This window comes from Lates calcarifer, unplaced genomic scaffold (genome assembly GCF_001640805.2).
Source record: "Lates calcarifer isolate ASB-BC8 unplaced genomic scaffold, TLL_Latcal_v3 _unitig_1971_quiver_1659, whole genome shotgun sequence".
In the NCBI taxonomy this organism is placed as follows: domain Eukaryota; kingdom Metazoa; phylum Chordata; class Actinopteri; family Centropomidae; genus Lates; species Lates calcarifer.
This window is the reverse complement of record NW_026115888.1, coordinates 771-8,135: the sequence shown is the minus strand read 5'-3', so window position 1 is coordinate 8,135 and position 7,365 is coordinate 771. Positions and strand designations below refer to the sequence as shown.

General features: G+C 40.8%; 1 pseudogene; it reads right to left on the bottom strand.

Moving 5' to 3' along the window:
- Nucleotides 1–1,196: 1,196 nt before the first annotated feature.
- On the bottom strand, nucleotides 1,197–7,004 carry LOC108891476 (multidrug resistance-associated protein 1-like; annotated as a pseudogene).
- Between the last annotated feature and the right edge of the window lie 361 nt (nucleotides 7,005–7,365).

Sequence of the window (7,365 nt, the reverse complement as noted above, 5' to 3'; positions counted from 1 at the left end):
GACACGCGCCCACACACCTGACGGCAGCGCCATGATCTAGCTGATAGACATCACTCATTTGTCCAGGTTTCCAGCTCCTTCTGTTGTTGGACCGATCGTCCCGGTGTCTCTGAACCAGTTTCTCTATTCAGACCCGCCATCACGCAACCTGCACTGACCGTTAAGCGCGCAAAGGTGTGCAATTTACGGCGTCTGATGTCACTCTTAAAGCTGGAGTGCGCATGCGGTGATGCATTCAAGGACCACGGGAGGGTCGGAAAAACCAAAACTTTCCTCTAACAGAAATATTTGGTGAAACTCCGAGAGAATCAGATTTATTTACTTCAAAATTTTCTCAGATGTGTATTTTCTGTAAACAGCTTTGTAAACTGACTCTAACCTTTCCTCCTCATTGTTTGTCCTTTCATAGACTCACTGATCTGAGTGTAAAATAATATTCTTCTCCAGTTTGTCTTTTAGATTTCTGGTACAGAAACTCGGTGCTTTTCCTGTGTTTATAGAACTGGAACTTTTTCTGCAGGCTCAGTCCTGGGTTCTTAACAGGTTCACAATAAATCACATTATCCCTCACTGTCTCATTGATATTAATGTCTGGATGTTGTCAGGTTCTGCTTTCTGGACCAAATCACATCTTTTACATTTTTCAACAGAACCCAGTTTACTCAACTTCTACATCAAACATGGTTTCCAGAAACCCAGCTGACATTTTGATTCCCAGTTCAGAAACACCAAACACTACAGATGAACAGGATAAAAACTTTAACATATATCACCATGAAATGTCCCCACCTGATTACTGACATTAAGACAATTATTTTTTATATTTCAAGTTTTCTGAAATTTCATGTTTACATATGTTAATTGAGTATTATCTAATTAAACAAGCACTAATTTATATAAAGAAATGAGAACATTAAAAAGGCAGGTTTAAACTTCTTGTTTCATTTTGTTGACAGAGGCAGAAGTTTTTACAGAGGATTTTTAATCTCTTTTATGACTTTATAAATCAGAGCAACAGCCATAAAACAATTAATTTTCATCATACAGGAATAAAAAGTTGTATAAATCACGCTGTGAATAAAATATGAACAAACCCCTCAGTATACGCCTTCAGAATATAAGTAAGAATACAACCTGAAATTTTGATGTATATAAGAACTCAAGTGGAAATCAGTCTGCTGTGTCTCATCTCATCATTCAGCAGCTTGAACATATCAACATACATAAACTTTACCTGAACAATCTTTATGATATTATAAGGTTTACTCTCTAAAGTGCCTTGAGATAATGTATGGTATTATTCACTGTTATTTAAATAAAATTGAATTGAAAAATTGTTCACACTCATTTCAAATTAATTTTATTTCTGATAAAAAACACAGATGTGACAGTAAATAATTCATGACAAATTAACGTACACTCTGTATTTGAGTTTGTAAGACAGACAGTCTTTGCTGAGGAACACTGAAGATACGATCTATAATCCATAATAACACACTCAGCTAATGGAAAGGATTTCAGCAGATTTCATCAGTCATGACTAACACCCAACAACATGTTCAGTCCACGTGCAACCAAAAGATGCAGCTTGTACAGTCCTGTACTATTGTCTGGTAAAGTAGAGAAGAGGAAACTAATGATCTGTTCATTTCACTGTTTTTACCAGTGAAATTAAACCAAACCAGCCTCAACACACATCTGATAGAAGTGACCCTGCAGACATATGAGCTGAGAGGGAGAGTCCATCTCTATAACGGTGCCTCGGTCCATCACCATGACCCTGACAACACAGAGAGAAAAAAGACCAGTCAGACAAGTCAGAAAGACAAGTCAGAAGTCTGTCTCCACAGAGAATTGTGACAGAGAAAAATAAACTTTGATGGAGCTCAGTAAAAACATCTGCTATCCTAAGAATGACTTACTGTATAAACTCGGGGATCAGTTCCCTTTAAATCCACAAAGTCCCTCGTGGATTTTTACAGTGCTGAACTCACCTGCTGCAGGTATTTCATGAGACATCAACTTTAGATTGTGAATAGTCTAATGACAGAACATTTCTGTTGATAGTTCTGCCTGACACTAGATTACTGATAAGACTCTACTGTTAATATCATCCTATATAGTCCTGCATAGACCTCAATATGCAGGAAATGAAATCTACACACATCTGACAACAAGAAAAAGGAATAAATTCAAGTGAAGACTGGACATAAATAACTGACCCTAAACAATGACATGACAGCTGCAGGTGTGATCCTGCTGACAGCACAGGTGCTACCTGCTGTAGTCCATGATGGTGTTGAGGCGGTGCGCAATGGTGAGGACTGTACAATCATCAAACTGAGTACGAATGGTGGACTGGATCAGCTGGTCTGTCTCCAAGTCAACAGCTGCTGTGGCTTCATCCAGAACCAAGATCCTGGTCTTCCTCAGCAGAGCTCTGGCCAAACACAGCAGCTGTCGCTGACCGAGACTACAGAAAACACATCGGAGCTTCATGACCTCTGATCTCTAACTCTTAACCTGAAGCAGCTCCTACAACATGTTCTCCACAAAGTTTCATCCATCCATTATCCGGTCACAGGGGATTGGAGCAAATATTATGTTTCATGGTATGATCAATATATCTGCTCAGCAATCATAATGACATCTGATCCACCCTAACCCTAACCCATGATCAGCTCCTCCTGCACAGCAAAATCAAGATTTTCAGTGTTAGAGTTGAAAGTAAAAATATAGAGTAATTTCAATTCTTGTTAAATTCTAATTCAACTACAAGATAGCTAATCCTCAGACAGTGTCAGTGTTGATACAGACAGTTAAATGACATACTCTGCTACTCTACAGAGTTGATTTCACTAGATAGCCATTGTTATTGCCAGAGGTCCAACGTATCAGTTTTTTCCAGCATGGAAGTGGGAGACCAGCCAGCTATTGTCCTTATTTTTGACTGGACATGACCAGAAAACACTCCAATTGTGACCAGGAGCATTGATGTGTGTACATCTAATCTTAAATTACCTACCCAGTACTATTTATTGTAGCTGGTGGTTTATGCTAAATACCCTGGTTGCTTACATAGCATAAGCTAATCAACTCGTCATGTACCGCCTAATTAATTGAAAAGAATAAACCTCTATCACATGTGTTGCTAAGTGAATTAATGGATCTAGTAACATTTTGCTCATGGGGAAAATAGCAGTTAGCAGTCTACTGGTCCCTTACGGCAACAGAACTGTGAGGTAACAAACCCGGGCTTTTCTGTGTGGAGTTTGCATGTTCTCTCTGTTCTTTCCAGGTTCTCCAGCTTCCTCCCACAGCCCAAACACATGGAGGTTAACTGGTGACTCTAAATTGCCCATAGGTGTGAATTACAATGTGAATGGTTGTTTGTCTCTATGTGTTGGTCCTGTGATGGACTGGCGATCTGTACAGGGTGTACCCTGCCTCTCGCCCAATGACAGATGGGATAGGCTCCAGCCTCCCCACGACCCTTAATGGATAAGCAGTATAGATAATGGATGGATGGTACTTTTAAAATACAGATCAACTCTACAAAGAGTTAAATATTGAGTTCAATTTTACACCCTCTACAGTGTTAATACAGCAGTGACTCTGTTCAGCGTTAGAAAGAATATATGGATAGTGTTGACTTGTGACACACACACACTAGTGTTGTATAAATTTAACACTCACCTGTGTTGAGTACTGTGAAATTTTAACTATTGAGAGAGTTGCTGCAACTCTGTCATAGTGTGAAGTATTTAACGCTTCCAGAAGTGTAGCTTTAACTTTATGTAGTGTGGACCAATATAGACACTTTCAAAGTGTTGAATTTAACTGAATAGGTGTTCAATTAACACTGCTGATTTTGCTGTGTGCCTGATAACTCACCTGTACTGTCACTGCACACCTGTACTTATCAGGGTTAGGGTTAGGACTTCCATATGCTGATTCTCCCAATGAAAAATCTCACAACACATGTGGTGTGATGTTTAGTCAGTAGGTTTGATAGTATTGTAAAGCCTTTATTATCAGCAGACTGAGCTGTGTGAAGTCTGATACATGTCCTGAGGACATATTGTGGTGCGTTCATGTTCCACATTACCTCCTGGTGTTGGGTAATAATTATAAATCACTCCCTGGGATTGATCAAATAAATGTGCTGTAGGTGAGTCTACCTGAGGTTCTCTCCTCCTTCACAGCACTGATGGTTTAGTTTTTGTGGCAGTGCTGACACGAAGCTGCCGAGGTGAGCCAGATCCAGGGCTTTCCACAGGTCCTCATCTGAAAAGGCATCGAAGGGGTCTAGGTTCATCCTCAGAGAACCAGAAAACAGCACCGGGTCCTAGACATGAAAGGTCAGCGGTCACTTTAAAGCCTTTCACTGGTACAATAAAACAAACAAAACACAGAACAGTCCACGTCATTAGTCAACTGGACACCTGGCCACAGCATTCACCTGTCCATCAGCCATGATGGTGAAACTAAGTTCTAAATATAAAACTAGATGAATGTTTGTGTCCATTGATACCTGCTGAGAGTTGGATTAACTGTGAGATGGTGTCTGTTCATTCAGTAAAATGTGTTTATTTAGCACTGACAGATTTTTAATGAAATCTTGTTTCCAACTGCACATGTTCATGACACTGTCTGTGTAAAGTACTCACTGCATACTGTAATAACTGTAAAGTACTCACTGCATAATGTAATAACTGTATTAAGTACACAATGCATAGTGTTAGTATGTAAAGAGAAGTGCACTACATGTACTGTAGTATTTGGAGTACTGACCTGAGGAATGATGGTGATTCTGGATCTGAGATCATGAAGGCCGATCTGAGCAATGTTGATCCCATCTATAAAAATCTGTCCCTTTGCTGCCTCCAGGATCCTGAACATTCCCAAAGCAAGAGAAGATTTTCCAGCTCCTGTTCTTCCAACAATCCCCACCTTAAAATTCAGAAATTTCATCAATAAATAGTCAAAAGAAAACCAGTATTTATTACTGTCATAAAACTGTAACTGACTACAGCAGAAGTATTAACTTTAATGCTTTTCTTTTTTGTTTTTAACTCTGAGTGTTTATTTCATTCCTGACATATTTCTGTTGCTTTGTGATGGCTAATAGTTTTTATGACTCTGATCTCTGCTGACCTTCTCTCTGTTCTGGATGTTGATGGAAATGTCCTTTAAGGCCCAGTCTAGACCTTTACGGTACTGCAATCCATAATCCTCAAACTGGATGGTTCCTATGGTCGGCCAGGCAGCTGGCAGCACACTGCCCTCCAGGATCCACGGTGCCTGGGGAGACACATCAGGTCAGGGGGCGTGTATGATCAACACAATCAAACACATCAATGAGAAAAACTAAAGACACTGTAGAAAGTCAATAATAAAACATTTCCCTCAGCTTTAGTTAAGTAAACATTGTTACCAGTTTGTGAGGCCTCATTGATCAAAACGTGAGAAGATCTACTGTTGTGCAAAGAACTGTCCGTACAAACAAGAAAATGTGTATTTAACACACAATTTCACACACTGAGCAGTGATAAATGTTCTATATTCACCTTGTCAAATATGGAGAACCACAGCAGCCTAGGAGTCGTATTATGTATAATTACTTCACAGATGAGATTAAGACACTGTGATATTAAAAAAGCACCTGTAACATCTTAAGAGCAGGCATGAGGGAGAAATTCTGTTTTGTTCAGATGTTGGACTGTGAATCACAGATAATAGTTTCCATGTAAACCCTGTCCTGCTGTAAAGCAGCAAACCTCTTTGGGTGTGTTGTCATACTCTTTCACTCGCTCCACCGACACAATGTTGTTCTCCACGTCAGTCCCAGGATCGAACGATCCAGCTCAGGATTCCTGTCACCTGCAGAACCACAAACATAGATGTTTCTGTGATCAAAGCTTTTATTTGTTTGTCTTTCAGGAGTAAAATCCAGACCAGGCCCTTCACTCCTCCCTTTCTCTCCACTTCCTGCCTCTCTTCACTGTTTCTATCTGATAAAACAGAATCAACTCCTTCTTTTTGGTCTGGGCCAAAAACTAATTCTGCATCATCTGTCTCACCTGCTCTGACATGGTTTTAAGTTTTTAGACAAGAAAAGTCAGAATGTGGTGTTCAGGGTCTTTCCCGAGGCTGATACACATTAAACCTGTATCGTTTGATAGTTCTGCCTGTAGCTGCAGATATTTAGTGTCACCCTCCAGATGTCCAGTGACTGATACAGTTTCAGATATTTTCAGGTATATTGATGTAATCAGTTTGCATGACCCTAAACAAACTATAAAACCTGGAGAGAGTGTGTAACTGCCAATCCCACGATGCCAGGACTTAGTTCATCCCGACCTCGCACCGACAAGATGGCTGCAGCCAAGACCAGTAGATTCCCCAAAAACTCCAGATTCACTGCCAGCCACCTGACAGATACAAAATAATCTCTTTAAAAATACAGTTAAATATCTATTTTTATGTTGAACACAGAACAAATGCTAACACTTCTATTAAAGCATATTTGATGTAGTTTATATAAACCTGGTGGCAACGAAGCGAGGGAAGTATGCTTCCTGGTTGCTGTCGATGCGACAGTTGGCTTGGCAGGACAAAGCGCTGCTGTTCGCCGAAGGCTCGGATGACGGCGGCGCCCTGCACCGTCTCATTGAAGTGGCTGTAGATCGGCGAGCGACTCACTGCCTCCAGCCGTCGTAGCTGACACGACGAGGCCACATAGAAACTCTGGAGACCAAAGGTACAGAAAATCATGTAGAAAGAGTTCAGCTCACAGAACCTGACATTCAAGAGACAACTTTACCTGTATGAAGATGTAGACACAGGTGAGTGGGAGGAGCACCAGCCCTGTGAAAGGCGTGGCCAACAACACAATGATGCAGACCTCCAGGAGCTTGAACAGGTAGCCCAGCATCATCTTCAACCCATCAGGAATCATGCAGTCGATGGCGTCGATCTCTTTGGAGAAGCGATTTAGGAGGTTTCCGCTGGGTGTTTCACCTCAAAAAAAGACATGGTTGAATGCAGCACACTGTGGAGAAGATCAGCGTGAAAGGTGATGTGACGCTACAAGCCCAGCCAGAGCGATGGCGAGCGTCGCTCCCCAAACATGGCCGCCCCTGAAACACAGATGATGAAGTAACCAGGATATTTAGCTCCTGTATATTTGAATGTAAATCATTTTGGACAAAAATGTCTGAAAATCAAATGTAATGACATCACAGAGCTGACATTTTTAGCAGTTTATCACTGACACAGTCACACATAGACAGCATCCATCCAATCCATTATCTATACTCGAAGTAGGCCTCGAACCCAGACTTTCTTGCTGTGAGGAAACAG